The following is a 17,282-nucleotide window of genomic DNA, read 5'->3' on the forward strand; positions in this document are numbered from 1 at the left end:
TCTTTGGCAAAATATATCTGATAAGAGTCTAATCTCTAAAATGTATAGAAAATTTCAACAACTCAACAACAAAAAAGACAAACAATCCCATCAAAAAATGGGCAAAGGACATGAACAGACAATTCACCAAAGAGGACATTCAGGTGGCCAACAAGCCCATGAAAAGATGCTCATGATCATAAGCAATTAGAGAGATGCAAACCAAAACTACAAATGAGATACCATCTCACCCCTGCAAAAATGACAATAGTCAAAAAACCAGAAAACAACAAATTCTAGTGAGGTTGTGGGGGAACTGATGGGTGAACATAAAATGGTACAGCCACTATGGAGAACAATATGGCATTTCCTCAAAAAGCTAGACATAGAAATACCTTATGATCCAGCAATCCCACTCCTAGGTATATATGCTAGAGAAATAAGAGCAGTGACATAAATAGACATATGCACACTTATGTTCATTGCAGCATTAGTCACAATAGCAAAACTATGGAAGCAACCTAAGCACCCGTCAATGGAAAAAAGGATAAACAAATTATGGTACATACGTACAACAGAATATTATGCAACTATAAAGAATAATGAGGAGTCAACGAAACATAACATGAATGAATCTGGAGGACATTATGCTGATTGAAATAAGTCAGTCACAAAAGGACAAATATGTATGACATCATTTTTATAAAAAATCAAAACAGATATACACACAGAAAGCAAGGTTCTTTGATGGTTACCAGGGATGGGGCTGGCAGGGGGGAGGGGGGAATAACTTTCTAGATAGTAGACACTTGTTATTTTTGGTGATGGGAAAGGCAATATGCAATATGGGTGAAGTCTGCACAACTTGTCCAAGGTAAATGAAGTACGTAAGAATAACGGACAATTTCAGTAAAAACTATAATAGACAATTTTGCAACAACAATAATAACCAATAATAACCAACAAAATATATGTGTGGTTACATAGATAAACATATGTACATATTTGGATATAGGAACGCACATGCGAGTATACGAGCATGCATATACAGGATGTATCTGCAGGCATATGTATGTACATGTTTATGTGCACTGCATATGTATTCATATATATAATAGAGCACATACTGGGCACAGTTAAGGAAACTTCCTAGACATATCCAAACACATCTGGGGACTGAGTTACTGCGTTTGAAGGCTCAGGACCATTGTCTCAGGGGACATCTGGGTCAGTTGACATAGCATAGCTCATAAAGATAATGTTCTACATCCTAGGTTCGTGAGTGTCTGGACTCTTAAAAGCTTGCAAGTGACCATCTAATATATGGAACAAAGGAGATAAAGGAAACCAAAGACTCAAGGAAAAAGTTGATCCATAGAATTGATGGTCCATAAGAACCGCAGTTTCTTCTAGCCTGAGATCAGAAGAACTAGATGATGCCCGCCTACCGCTACTGACTGTCCTGATCAGTAATTATAACTTAAATAAACAAAAACTCTTTGGGGCCTTTGTATTTCTTATCTATTGCTGTATAACAAATTACTTCAACACTTAGTGACTTAAAATAAAAAACATTTATTATCTCACAGTTTCTGTGGGTCTCCAGTGGAGTAGCTTAGCTTGGTGGTTCTGACCCAAAGTCTCATGGTTGCAGTCCAGAAGTTGACTGGGGCTGGAGAATTCCAAGATAGTTCACTCACATGGCTGTTGCTGGGAGGCTTCAGTTCCTTGCCTTGAGTTTCCTCACAAAATGGCAACTGGCTTGTCCCAGAGCAAGTGATTCAAGAGGGAGAGTAAGATGGAAGCCACACACCTTCTAGGACTTAACCTCAGAAGTCACATGCTGACATTTTTGTCACACTCTGTTAATTAGAAACAAATCGCTAAGTATACCCCACACTCAAGGGTAACGGATTAGGCTCCACAGAAGGGAAGAGTATCAGAGAATTTGTACAGATATTTTAAAACCACCACCGTCCTTTTTGAAAACCACTGAACTAGATATTATCAAAGGATATTTTTAATTCTGAGTTTCCATGGGTGAGGAAATGATCTATGCTTAGATCAGAATACAGATTTAAGGGGCCTTTTTGAAAGGAATTTCTCCCATTACCTACCTGGTAAATTTCCTTTAATTCTTTAAAACTAAGTTCAGAAATCACTTCTTTCAGGAAGTATCTGGGTCCCTTCATCTGTATTATCTCTGCACCTATGCATACATCTGTTGTTACCTTTTTCACACTGTACTGCAGTTATTTTGATTCCTATTTTTTTCTTATTAGACTGTGAGCTTTTGAAGGGCAGGGATGTTATCTTATTTATATTTTTATCTCCAGGACCCAGCACTGTGTCATACTTAGCTTTTAGGGTCACATTTACTATATGTTTGTTCATTTATTCATTCATCCCAATTTGTCATTTGTGTCATACATTGTGCTAGGCATTGGGACAAGATTCCTGTTTCATGGGAGACAGACAATGAGCAAGTAAACAAACAAACAAGATAATTTCAGACAGTGGTATGTGCTATGAAGAAATTAAACAGAGAGTGAATGATGGGCATAATGCTATGGAGTGGTGGCTACTTTTGGTGGGCTGGTCACGGAACACTCCTCTGAGGAAGGGTTATTTGAATTCAGACTTGATTGTTTTCGATGACCTTGTAGCTCTTCTTTACTAGGCCCTGAGCCCTGGTGGTGCAGTGTTTAAGAGAATGGCATCTAACCAAAAGGTTGGCAGTTCGAATCCACCAGCTCCTTCTGGGAGACCCTATGGGACAGTTCTACTCTGTCCCATTGGGTTGCTGTTGGGTCACTATGAGTCAGAATCAACTCAACAGCAACTAACAACAACAAGTAAGTTTACAGGTGTGGCTTTAGCTGTTTCTGAATTGATATCTTAAAGTGGCAGCTCTGAAGAAATATTTCTGAAGAAATATTTGCAAGAGTGCTTTTGTAGATGAACTTGTAAAATTATTTTGCTTTAAACTGTGGAGTGATCCTGAAACGTAGGTAAAGCAGGAGTTACTATCAACCCATTTTTTGTTTATTTATTTTTAATTTTTTTATTATTATATTTTAGATGAAGGTTTACAGAACAAACTAGCTTCTCATTAAACAATTACTACACATATTGTTTTATGATATTGGTTACCAACCTCATGACATGTTGACACTTTCCCCTTTTCAATCTTGGGTTCCCTATTACCAGCTTTCCTGTCCCCTTCTGCCTTCTAGTCCTTGCCCCTGGACTAGTGTGCTCATTTAGTCTCCTTTTGTTTTATGGGCCTGTCTAATCTTTGGCTGAGCGAAAATGGTGTCCGGGGGCCATATTCTCGGGATTTCTCCAATCTCCATCAGAGCAGTAAGTCTGGTCTTTTTTTTTTTTTTTTTTTTTGGAAGCTAGAATTTTGTTCTACGTTTTTCTCCAGCTCTGTCCAGGACCCTCTACTGTGAACCCTGTCAGAGCAGTTGGTGGTGGTAGCTGGGCACCAGCTAGTTGTGCTGGGCCCAGTCTGGTGGAGGCTGTAGTACTTGTTGTCCATCAGTCATTTGGTATAATCTTTCCCTTGTATCTTTGGTTTCTTCATTCTCTGTTGCTCCAGATGGGGTAACACCAGTGGAGTATCTTAGATGGCCACTCAGAAGCTTTTAAGACCCTAGACACTACTCACCAAGGTAGAATGTAGAACAATTTGTTTATAAACTGTGTTATTCTAGTTGAGCTAGATGTTCTCTGAGACCATAGTCCCCACAGCCCTCAGCTCAGCAATTCGATCCCTCAGGGAGTTTGGATGTGTTTATGGAGCGTCCATGATCTTGCCTTGTATAAGTTGTGCTGGCTTCTCCAGTAATGTATACTGTCTTACTCTTCACCAAAGTTACCACTATTGTCTATTTAGTGTTTTTCCATCCCCATCTGTCCCCTCCCTGGTAACCATCAAAGATTGTTTCTTTTTGTGTGTGAACATTTTGATGAGTTTTTATAGTAGTAGTCTCATACAATATTTGTCCTTTTGTGACTGACTTACTTCACTCAGCAAAATGTCCTCCAGGTTCATCCATGTTATCTACCCATGTTTTGAATGAAAAGGTTTTAGATCTTCCTGCTTGGGCAGTTGGCAGGCCTCAGGGCTCTGGCTTGGTTTGACCAGGAACCCAGAAACTGAGACTGGCCTAGGTTCCCCAACATGGGACAAAGAGAAACAGATCGCTGAGCTCTGGGTGTGGTGGCCTTTCAGCCCATTAGAAAATGTCAGATCCAAGGTTCCCTGTAAAAGCAAGAGACAAATCTGGGATGAAGAATCTGTAGGGTCAGTGTGGCCAGAAGGGGCACATCTGTGGCCTGCCAGTGGCCTTGTCTGCAGATGAGAGGGAGATAATAAGGTTCCTTGGGCAAAAATAAGAACACAAAGGAGGCTAGGAATTACCCATAGTCACATAGAGCCCATAAGAAGGAGTGGGGGTGGGCCTCAAATCCAGGCCATGGGCTCTAAATAATTATATTGTTGTTGTCTCCACTAAACTCACAGAATTTATTGTTTAATGGAGGCGGGTGAGACATGCATATTTCAAAAAACCAGAGAGCACAGGCTGTGCATGTCATTGTGGTGCCTGTGGGACACAGAAATGCAAAGCAAGGCATTGATGAGTGTGGGTGTGACAGGGCTGGTCTGAGCAAGACAAGGAAGAGGCCAGGCTTGTTCTGGCCTTTCTTGCTGGCACTTGTCCTGGCTTCTTTCTTGTCCGATCCCATTAGGTTCAGGTGCCCCCGTGTTCTTTTTCCTCTTCTCCAAACCTGCTCTCAGGGATAGTCGCTAGTCTAGGAAGCCTTTAATGGTTGCATAATAAAGATGTGTTCAGGCTGGTTGCCACATAGTAAGGGTGCTCTGTCGTGGGAATCTAGATGGGGAAAGATGCTGAAAAATTTTTCCTGACTTTGCAAACATTTTCAAACTTAAGACTTAATTTTTTTAAAAAAAAGCAATTAATAAACAAAAAAAAGCCCCCAAATCCTCAAATGTCGCTTCTGTAAAACCTTCTCTGATTCCCTCCTCTATGTGGTTAGCCTTCTTTCCTTTTTGTGGCTGCAGTATTTTGCATCTACATTTAGTAAAGCATTTATCATTTATTATTAATTGTTTGCAGGTCTCTTTTTTGAGCACAGGGACAGTCTTGTATTAATTTTTCGTATGTTTTACTCAAGTAGATGCCCAATAAAGTAAAAGGAAATTAAATCTAAAACTGTCAACACTAAGGTGCAAGAGGCTCATGTGTGCTAGAGATATTGCCCCTCCTTCAAACAATCTAAATGTACAGCAATAGGAGGGTGGTTGAGTGAATGATGGAATGTCATTGTTCTTACAAAGATTTTCTAATAAAGGAAATGCTTATAGTATCAAGTAGAAACAGAGCCAATTGAATTTAACATATTATATAATAATGAATAGGAAGAAGTACTAGAAGGAAACAAACCAAAACGTTGAAATCATTACCTCTGATTGGTAGCATTATTGATGATTTTTTTACTCTTGCCTCTCTGATTTTCTCTATTGTATGAAGTTTCTAGAGTGAGCATGTATTATGATACAAGCCAAATAGGGGTTTGGTTTTCCCCAAAAAATTACCTCTCAGAAAACAGGGAGTCACTTTACATCCTTCCAAAGTCCTTTGCATTATGTGATATTACGTTAATGACTTTTTTGAACCACAAAGTACCATTTAGGGAAAACATATTACCCTAAGATGACCTCAATAATTCATAAACTTTTTCTTTTGTTTAATAATTTATTTTGTTGTTGTTAAGAATATACACAGCAGAACGTATACCAGTTCAACAATTTCTACATATACAATTTAATGACATTGATTACATTCTTTGAGTTGTGCAGCCATTCTCACCTTCCTTTTCTGAGTTATTCCTCCTCCATTAACATAAACTTACTGCCCATTAAGGTTCCTATCTAATCTTTTGAGTTGCTGTTATCAATTTGATCTCATATACACAGTTCTTTAAAAGATACAGTGCTGAAGGCAATTCATAGATTTTTGATGATTATGGTGGTAAAATTATTCTGGTAAATGAAAACAAAAAAGGAAGCAAAGAAATTTAACATGCATTTAATTAATCCTCTCTTTGGGATCCAAAAACAAACAAACAAACAAACAAACAAACCGATTGCCATGGAGTGGATTCCAGCTCAGAGTAGAACTGCCCCATAGGGTTTCCAAGGCTGTAAATCTTAACGGGAGCAGACTGCCACATCTTTCTCCCACGGAGTGGCTGGTGGGTTTGAACCACTGACCTTTTGATTAGCAGATGAGTGTTTAACCACTGCGCCACTGGGCTCCTTCTCTTTGGGATAAGGTCCCTAAATTGCAGGCCTTAGATATCATTGTAAACAGGCTTTTTGAAGGTCGCTTTAAAAAGCAGTATTCTAAGTGGTTACATTGTGAAGACCATGAATCTATACTTACAGGATGAGTGGAAGAAAAACAATTGTCTTAGTGTTTTGTGAACAGGTACTTGTGTCTTGGGATAAAAACTTCAGTGGCAGCATTACGGTTGAAACAAACAAACAAAACACAAATTAGATCAAAAGAGGATGGTGTCTGAAAAACTGTCAGATAACTTAAAGAGTGTCTCTAGTGATATGGAGGACTCCCCCACTAAAGGCACATATGGCAATTTTGAATCAAAAACTTCATAGAATGTAAGAGTGGAAAAAGAAACTTTTCCAAACTGACATGTTGCTTTTATAGTATAATATGATTTTAACTATGTATGGTTAATTAATTTAATAAATTAAATATTGAAGTTGCATACGTAACTATTTCATCCTTATCCCTAAAAGCTTATATCCAGGCATCAAGGAGATAAATCATTAAAAAAAAAAAAAAATTCTCTTTGGGAAAGTGACCTTAAGTTAGGGTCACTTTCTGTTACTGTATATTTTGTAAAAAGAGCACAAATCAAAACAAAAACTTGTTATCCCTTCCAGGGACTCTTAAAATTTAATAGGCATTTATGCTTTTATGTAAGGAATTAAGTTTTAATGGTGTGATTCCAGGCATCGCCAGTGGATTGAGAAGGTATTTAGGGAGGCTGTGGGGTCTCCATGCCTTTAGAGTCACACCAGGTAGGGGTGTATACGTAAACCTGAGTGAGGCTGGCCTTGCAGGAAGTTTTTATTGGTAAAAATTTCTTGGAGTGACTTTGGAGCTTAGTCTGCAAGTAAGTGATGGGCATATTGGGAAGAACAGAATAAAAGAGCATGCATTAGTGATCTACCGAGGCATTATAAATCATCCCAAAACTCAGGGGCTTAAAACGACAGTCATTCATTTGCTCACCATTCTTTGGCTAAGGAGCCCTGGTGCCACAATAGTAAAGCCCTTGGCTGCTAACTGAAAGGTTGACAATTCAAAACCACCCAGCAACTCCAAGGGAGAAAGACCTGGTGTTCTGCTTCTGTAAAGATTGTTGATGTTGGTGCGTGCCGTAGAGTGGGTTCCAACTCATAGCAACCTTATAGGACAGAGTAGGACTGCCCCATGGGTTTTCCTAGGCTGTAATCTTTATGGAAGCAGGTTGCCAGGTCTTTTCTCCGGCAGAGTTGCTGGTAGGCTTGAACCGCCCACCTTTTGATTAGCAGCCGAGCACTTCAGCCCTTGCGCCACTAACGCTCCTAGAAAACCCTATGGGGCAGTTCTACTCTGTCACATGGGGTCACTGTGAGTTGAAAATTGACTGAAGGGCACCTAACAACAACAACAACATTCTTTGGTTGACAATTTGGGCAGAGTTCAACCAGAAGTGCTCATCTCTACCCTGTGTAGAGTTGCCTGTGCTCACTCATCTGTTTGCAGTTGTTGGGGGTCAGGTGTGGGGCAGCTGGTCATAGGCAACCTCACTCACAATCTGGGGCCTCTACTGGGATTCCTGTAATGGCTGGGACCGCTGAGCCTCTTTCTCCACGTTATCCCTCATCTTCATGGATGGACTTGTTCACAAGGCAGAGTGTTCTATGAGGACGAAAGCAGAAGCTTCAGGGCCTCTTGAAGCGAAGGCTTGGAAGTCATATGCTGCTGCTTCTGCACATCCTGTTGGTCAAAGCAAGTCACAAAATCAGTCCAGACTCAAGGGATGTGAAAAGACTCCACCTTTTAATGGGAGCAGCTGTAAAAAGTTTGTGACCATATTTAACTTACCATAGGTCATTTTAGATGGGGAGAATAGCTTCTAGAAGGGAACAGAGAAGGAAAACATAACGGTATGGTAGGAATTTTAAGGAGTTTGATCTGATTAAAAGAGAAGTTGTGTTGGTGAGCAGCACAAAATGAAACTGGGTGGGAAGCCTGACAGCTCCAGTTGCCTGCTGTAAACTCAGAACCAGGACTTTGATATAAGGGTCAGTAAATCTCAGGGGGTGTGTACCTAGCCCACTGCCTCAAAGGATATCTTGTAATTCCTCTTAATTACTGTTTTTATTTTTAAAAGAATTATATGCTTTCAGATCTTGGAAGACCTTGTCTCATTAAAGTGTCACATTTAGTAATGGACTTTACCAAAGCCTTTATGGACTTTCAGCAGAGAGGAGAGCTCAGAGGCAGTAAGGGACAGTGGTTAAGCACATGAACTCTAAAGTCAGAGCTTATTGGTTCAAATCCTGCCTTTACCACTTGATGGCCATGTGACATTTGACCAGTCACTTAAGCTTTTTGAGTCTCAGCTTCCTCCAGTGTAAAATGGGGCTAAAATAACATCTGTGTGACAGAATGACTGTGAGGATTGGATAATACGCTTACGGATTTACCTTAGTGTCTTAAGCATTAAATATATAAGTAACCTGTTGCTGTCAAATCAATTGTGACTCATACTGACCCCATGTGACAGAGTAGAACTGCTCCACAGGGTTTTCTTGGCTATCATCTTTATGGAAGCAGATCACCAGGCCTTTTTTCCATGGTGCTGCTGGGTAGGTTTGAACTGCCAGTCTTTATATATCAGTAGTCAAGGTCAAATCATTTGAGCCACCCAGAGACCTTATAAGTAACATAGTTAAATGACAGCTATTATTATTACCAGCTATCATTTAATATCTGTAAAATGGAGTACTAATGCTGAAACTCCAGGGCCTTATTCTTAAAATAGCTAATGAGATTGAGCATCAAGGAATCTGCAAATATAAAGTGCTATGACCATTCCCTAAAATAGTATTTTTTCTTGTAATCTGCATCCAAAAAAGGTCTGTTTCAAAGCTTATTGGTTCTTTCTCAAAAGAAAACTGACCTCACGCAAGCAGGTGTTGCATTGAGTTGATGCTTTGAGGAATACAAAATTTATTTGTTCTCTCCTTGAATGTATTATGTAAGATGAATCCGGATGCTGGCGTCTGCTAAGTTAAGTGCATGTCTTTTCCCTATTTAACAAATATTTCTTAGACTCCTACTGTGTTATAGGAACGATGGAATAGGAGATATGATGGAAATCAACATGGTTGCCCTCAACATCTTCTTTTAACATTCTGCATTAAATAAAACCTAAGTAAGGACCCCTGGTGGCACAATGGTTAAGTGCTCAGCTGCTAATGGAAAGGTTGGCGGTCAAACTCACCTGCAGCTCTGTGGGGGAAAAGACCTGGTGATCTGCTCCTGTAAAGATAACAGCCTAGGAAACCCTATGGGGCAATTCTACTCTGCCACGTGGGGTTGCTGTAAGTCGGAATCAACTTGACAGCACACAACAACAACAAAAAATATACATAATGCTTTTTTTCCCTCAGGGAATTTACAAGTAGATTATTTAATTTTTTTTGTTCCTAATCTTGGTCCATTTTTCATACTAGCTTAGTAGAAGTAATTTAGTCTGTTTTGGAAAAAAAAAAGCACAATTATTTTAATAGATAATTCTAGAGTAAGTGCTAAGTCTTGTCCATCTGTCGAGGAAGTAGAGTGACTATCACATTGACTAGCAGTGTAAGGCCTCCCTGAGTCCCTCACCCAGGGAAAGAGAGGATCCCCAAGGCTGGCTGGACCTCTCATAGTTTCGGCATCACACCAACCTCAAGTAAGGGAGACCTATAAGCACAGATACTTTCTAAAAAAAAAAAAGTATCTGCAACAATCCAAGTAAAACCAATGCCTCCCAAAACACCAAACCCGTTGCTGTTCAGTTGATTCTAGCTCATGGCGACCATGTGTGTGACAGTAGACCTGTGATCCATAGGGTTTTCAGTGGCTGATTTTTTGGAAAGTTGACTGCCATGCCTTTCTTCTGAGGTGCCTCTGGATGGACTCAAACTGCAAACCTTTCAGTTAGCAGCTGAGTGTGTTAAACATTTGTACCACCCAGGGACTCCCCAGTACCTCCCAGAGCATGTTAATTGGAACTGACTTACCTTGGTTGTATTCATGTTTTTCTCATCTCTACAAACTAGCAACCCTTGGTAGTGCAGTGGTTAAAGTGCTCGGCTGCTAACCGAAAGGTTGCTGACTTGAACCCACCAGCCACGCTCCGCTGGAGAAAGATATGTCAGTCTGCTTCCGTAAAGATTTACAGCTTTGGAAACCCTATGGGGCAGCTCTACCCTGTCCTCTAGGGTTGCTGTGAGTCAGAATCGACTCAGTAAGTAATGTCACTTACAAGGGGGTCCAATTTAGGTGTTAGGAGAGAACAAACTCAAGTTAAATGTAAATGAAGCATAAATCATTTGATCGATTATAGAGCTAGATTCAGCAGAAAAATACGTTCTGACCCCATTTCTGTTCCAGACCAGTGGGTGATACCTAATTGAGGAGGTATGCTGGCTCTAGAAGGCTGCAGAGCACCAGCAGAGAGAAGTGCTGCACACCTTCCTGATAGTTCCATTGAGAGCATCTAGATAACTCGAAGGAAAGATCCCGGCCTCCCCACGGGAGCCCATCCCCACTGGGGATTGCTTAACTTTCTAAGAAAGGTACATTCCCCACTCTTTATCTGTCTCCCACTCCCACTTCTCGCCTGTAATTCTCCTTTCAATCATTTCCCAGGAAATATTTGAATCATTCACATTATCTCATGTCATATGCTGTAACTATCATCCAAAAAATCAGGAAATGGAAAGTATTGCCACATAACTAATTTTCAGACAAAAAAAAAAAGTGTTTCTTCAAATGTGAAGAGACGCATGTGTTATCTACTGTCAGTTAACTATGAATGTGCCCATCCCAGCACGTTTTAAAAGAATCCCTCAGGAAAACAGAAATACATTTTTAATAGAGCCACCTGTGCTTTGAGGCCTCTGGGAACTTGAACCAGGATCAATCCATGAAAATAGTTGCTCTAAGCATGTATAATAAACAAGAATTTTAAATTATTCATTAAGTATTTATAAGAGATTGAGATGCTGTAGGGATAATGAAAATGCCATGTTAATAAGTAACCAGTAATGGTTTTAAAAAGGAGGTGAAAAAGAAGGGTCGATCTAAATCTCATCTTTGCTGACGAATGAGCTAAGAGGATGACTTTAAATCAGCGGTACTGATTAGTGTAGGGGGCCAGTGGTGGTTCAGTGGTAGAGTTCTTGCCTTCCATGCGGGAGACCTGGGTTCAGTTTTCACCAGTGCCCCTCATGTGCAGCCACCATCCATTTGTCAGTGGAGACTGCAATCTTGCTATGACACCGAACAGGTTTCCGTGGAGCTTTCAGACTAAGATGGACTAAGAAAGGCCTGGTGACTTACTTCCAAAAAATTAGCCAGTGAAAACCCTTTGGGTCACAATGGTATGATCTGCAAATGATCATGGGGCTGGTGCAGGACTGGGCAATGTTTCATTCCACTGTGCATGGGGTTGCCATGGGTCAGGAGCCACCAGGAGCCAGGGGCCAACTTGATGGCAGCTAAGAATGGCAACAATCAATCAATGTAAACTTACATTGCAAGGCATTATTTTATATTTAATATACTTTTATCATCTTATAGTCACCATTTTATCATAGAACAGAGCCTGAAGAGGAAATAATAACAGTAAGAATAATGAGAGATATCAGTTATGAGTTACTTTGATTGGAATTTTTTGTGAATTATCCCTGTGCTATACAACAGGCTACCTAGCACAGAGAGATTAAATAACTTGCCCATGGGCACTTGGCACTGTGGCAGAGCCATGATTTGAATGCTTCTCTTTCTGAGACTACAGCTTGTGCTTTCCCCACTGTGCTATTCTAGCCAAATCATGTCACCTTATGAAGGTGGGTTGATGAAGAGAAGTAGTTAAGGGCTCTTGTTCAAACACAGCTTTTTCTTTTATGAGCTGTGACCTTGGATAATTTATTTAACTTCACTGTGCTGCAGTTTCTTCCTATATAAAATAGAGATAATAATGTGAGGATTAAGTGAAATAATATATACAAAGTAATTAACCCAGGTGCCTGCTATATATCCAGAGTTCAGAAAGTGTTATAGTTATTGCTATAGTCACTGAAAGTAAACAAGGGAAAAAGAATGGTGTAGCTGCTTTAGATGACAAGCAGCCCTAAAGTAACACCATATGCTCTTGCTGGGTCTCAGAGAATAGCAGATTACTCACTCTGTCGAGTTGTCAAGTGTGGGTGATCTCAGCCTGTCTCACTCTTGGCTTGCTGCTACAAGTTTGTAGTGCATCAGACTGAATGGTCCTCCCCATCCTGCACCATCTTGTGATAACGCCTGAGACCCATCAGCCTCTTTTCGGTGGTGTCATCCCAGGTTCATGGACAGGCTGGTTTCTTTTCTTTGTTTGTGTCTATGCTCCTTGGGCTAACACCAGCAGGACAATCCCCAACAGGTTTGTCCTCTTTGAAACATCTCTTTCATACTTTAGATGCTAAGACTGTTTAAAGAAAATTTGCATTTACTGGTCCTAGCTAAATCAAAAACAGTGGTGTTATGGATCAAATAGTGTCCCCCTCCAAAATATGTGTTGGAATCCCAACCCCTATTCCTGTGGCTGTAATCCCTTTTGGGAATAGGGTTTTCTTTGTTATGTTAATGAGGCATATCAGTGTAGCGTGTGTCCTAAACCTAGTTACATCTGAGTTATAAAAGGAGCAGAGTGGACATAGGAATAAGCCCAAAGGAGGGCGTGGGTGGGTGGGAGGAGATAAGTGCCACATGTAAGTTGCCAGGGAATTGAGGAACGCTGGAGCACAGAAACTGAGGCAAGGTTCTTCCCCCAGAGTAGACAGATTGAGAGACTTCTTTTATAGCCAGTGCTCTAAATTCGGACTTCTAACCTCCTGAACTGAGAAAATAAATTTCTATTCTTTAAAATGACCCACTTGTGGTATTTCTGTTACAGCAGCTCTAGAAAACTAAGACAAATGGCTTTACCCTTCTGTGGCTTTTGAAGATCCTTCTGAGGAAGGAAGGGTAGAATGGCCCTCAGGTGGTCTGAGCAAGAGATCCTGTGCTTGAGGTGCTCTCTGTGAAGCCTGAGCCAAAGGAAGAGCCCCCCCACTGCCAGGTCACTGAGGGTCTCTTGTGAGGGTCAGTGGAGTGACAAGAGTGTGGGGAGCTCTGAATGCACCCTCTCGAGAGGTCCTCCATCTTAAAATGTCTTTCTCCACAGGTCTGGAATTATATGAAATCTTTCTCCACAGGTCTGAAATTCATTTGAAGTCTTTTTATAGTCTTCAACAGTCTCCTGATAAAATGAGAATGTCTGAGATCATTGGACGCTATTCATGTCCTATGGATGTGGGAGTGGGCCGTAGTTTGGGGGAAGGACTCCAGGCAAGGGTCAGTGAAAGGAGAGGCTGGACAGGCTCAGATCAGGCCCATTCTCTCCCGGCTCTGCCTAGGTCAGCCACACAGAGCCTCTGACTGGGCTCTGACTGGAAGTGTTGTGGAACACAATGGGTTTACTGCTTGTACTCTCGTTAAGAATAACTAAGAGTCAAGCGGATTTAAAGCAAGGCATAGTTTATTATTTGCAGAGAGTAAGGAGAGGAGGGGGGATCCTCCCCAAGAACAAAGGGCTGGGGGTGCAGTTTTATACCACGCGGGAAACGGGAAGTCATACATATCCATTAACTTCATATATATTCACAAAGGGGTCGGGGTAGGATTCTGGCGTGGAAGTGGCTGACAGACTTCTCGCTTGGGAAATGGGCTCTGTCACCACTCGATAACGTATTTCCGGTGATTTTGGTTCCTAAGCAACACTTATGGGATGAGGCCATTTGATGGTTGACCTGGTCTCTTACCGTTCATGCCCAGGATTCTAGTTCTAATTGGCTGATCTGAAAGACAGCTACAAGCGGACAGATTAGGAGGAAGCAAACAACATTTGCACCATTCTTCCTCTAGAAAAAATTTTTAACTGACGTAACTTGTCATTTAAGGCCTTTTCTGCCCCTAGCTGGTCTCAGAAGAACGGTGGCATTTTGATTCTTCCTTGGCGGTACCTCCTCCGAAGGCCAGGCTCTCTGGGGTGGGGGTAGGGGACTTTGGTGTTTGCTTCACGGTTTGATGGTTGTGACAGCTGTCCTTTGAGACCCTTTCCTGTGACCTTTTAGGACCTGCAATGTTTTGATCAGAAATGTCTGCTATGAGTATAAGGGATGTGGTGCAATTGGGGAAGGAAGTGTGGAGAACAAACAAAACAAAACACTCTGGACAGTGTGAAACACAGTGAAACAGACCACATTTATGTCCATCCCCCACGAGTGTTTAACCTATCCTCTTTTTTTTGGTTTTTACTGCTGACTCTAGTGTGGTGTAGTTTATAACTTTGATATTTTTATTTATCATCCTTTTGACCTAAGGATGAATACAACAGAAACTTCAACAATGGTAAAATAAGCTGAGTAGCCTGTAGAAATGCTTTTGTATTTGAAGTCAGATTAAATTTGTCCTGCAATAAGTTTCTGCCCCTACTCATCCTGCCTCTCCTTCCTTCCCCTGGGATCCTTCCCCCAACACTACAGCCACAACCACAGGATGTTAGCAGCTTCCAGGAGAGAGGATTTACTCTCTGCTCAAGAGATCGTTGAAGACTGGGGGGAGGGGGAGCCTTTAAGATCCCCAAAAAGAATTTCTAAGAATATAATTTTAGACCAGTGGGGAAAAATATAGTGAGTCAGGGGACCCTCCCAAATGGCATCTTCAAAGTTTCCAGAAGGTTATTTGCTATAATCAATGAGAACTCTGCATGGGGATGAAGTAGAGACACTTAGATGGAAAAGACTCAGGATGATTACATATGGATAAATAGAAACAGACATACCCATCTGGAAAAATAAGAAACATACACCCAAACCCACTGTCATCTAGTCAATTCCAACTCATGGCGACTCCATGTGTTACAGAGCAGAACCGAGCTCCATAGGGTTTTCTTGGCTGTAATCTTTACAGAAGCAGTTTGCCAGGCTTTTCTTCCATGGAGCTGCCAACCCTTAGGTTAGCAGCCTATGGCAAACTGCTTGTGCTACCCAGGCTCCTTTATTTGGGGGGCAAATAGAATGTTATATATTATAGGAAATAAATTATCTAGGTAATTCGTTTTCTACAATTTCATTTGAAAGGTTGCATCATTTTATTTGAATGATAAAATCATTTTTTTATTTCTAAGTGTGGAAGTGGAATAACTGCCTCTCACCCGACGGCCTCTAGATGGGGATTGGTCACATGCAAGGGTGTGAAAATGCCTATCCCAGCTTTAATATATGTGTGCATGGATGGGAAAGAGAAATAGCCATTTGTGATGTGGTGAGAAAAAAGAATCTTGACTAAATTTTGTCATTCCTTTGTGATGCAACAATTTTCTTTATATAAATAACCTCAACACTTTCCCAAAAGAAACTACATGTACGTCTGTGAAGGATAACTAAGACTATGGATTAAACACAAAAATGACACTTCTTTTTTTTTTTTTTAAGTTCCTCTGAAATTCGAAATACCATGACCTTGCCTTGTACAAGTTATGCTGGCTTTCCTACTATTGTGTACTGTCTTACCCTTCACCAAAGTTACTACTTATCTATTGTCTATTTAGTGTTTTTCCATCCCTACCGCTCCCCTCCCTCGTAACCATCAAAGATTGTTTCTTTTTGTGTGTAAACCTTTTCAAGAGTTTTAATAGTAATGGTCTCATACAATATTTGTCCTTTCGTAACTGACTTATTTTACTCAGCATAATGCCGTCCAGATTCATCCACACTGTGAGATGCTTCACAGATTCATCATTGTTCGTTATTGTCGCATAGTACTCCATTGTGTGCATATACCATAGACTGTTTATCCATTCATCTGTTGATGGGCATCTAGGTTGTTCCTATCTTTTTGCTATTGTGAACAATGCTGCAATGAACATGGACGTGCATATGTCTATTTGTGTGACAGCTCTTATTTCTCTAGGATGTATTCTAGGAGTGGGATTGCTGCATCATATGGTATTTCTACTTCTAGCTTCCTAAGGAAGTGCCATATTGTTTTCCAAAATGTTTGTACCATTTTGCATTCCTATCTCCTCGCAGCCTCTCCAAAATTTGTTATTTTCTGTTTTTTTGATTTGTGCCAGTAATGCTGGGATGAGGATGGTATCTCATTGTGGTTTTGATTTGCATTTCTCTAATGGCTAGTGATTGCCAGCATTTCCTCATGTGTCTGTTAGCCACTTGAATGTCTTTTTTGTGAAGTGTCTGTTCATTTCCTTTGCCCATTTTTAAACTGGATTATTTGTCTTTTTGTTGCAGAGGTGTTGGGTTTTCCTGTAGATTTTAGAGATTAGACCTTTGTTGGATTAGTCATAGCCAAAAGTCTTTTCCCAGTCTGTGGGTTCTCTTTTGATGAGCATAAGTGTTTAATTTTTGAAGATCCCAGTTATCTAGCTTATCTTCTGGAGTTTCTGTGTTGTTAGTTATGGTTTGTATCCTGTTAATGCCATGTATTAGGGCCTCTAGTGTTGGTTCTATTTTTAATTCTATGATCTTTATGTTGTTGTTGTTAGATGCCGTTGAGTCAGTTCAGACTCATAGTGACCCTATGTACCACAGAATGAAACACTGCTGGGTCCTGCGCCATGCTCATAATCGTTGTTATGCTTGAGCCCATTGTTGCAGCCACTGTGTCAATCCATCTCATTGAGCGTCTTCCTCTTTTTCGCTGACCCTCTACTTTACCAAGCATAATGTCCTTCTCCAGGGACTGGTCCTTCTTGTTAACATGTCCAAAGTATGTGAGACGAAGTGTTGACATCCTTGTTTCTAAGGAGCATCTGGCTGCACTTTTTCTAAGACAGATTTGTTCATTCTTCTGGTAGTCCATGGTATATTCAATATT

Source organism: Trichechus manatus, unplaced genomic scaffold (assembly GCF_000243295.1).
Source record: "Trichechus manatus latirostris isolate Lorelei unplaced genomic scaffold, TriManLat1.0 scaffold00021, whole genome shotgun sequence".
In the NCBI taxonomy this organism is placed as follows: domain Eukaryota; kingdom Metazoa; phylum Chordata; class Mammalia; order Sirenia; family Trichechidae; genus Trichechus; species Trichechus manatus.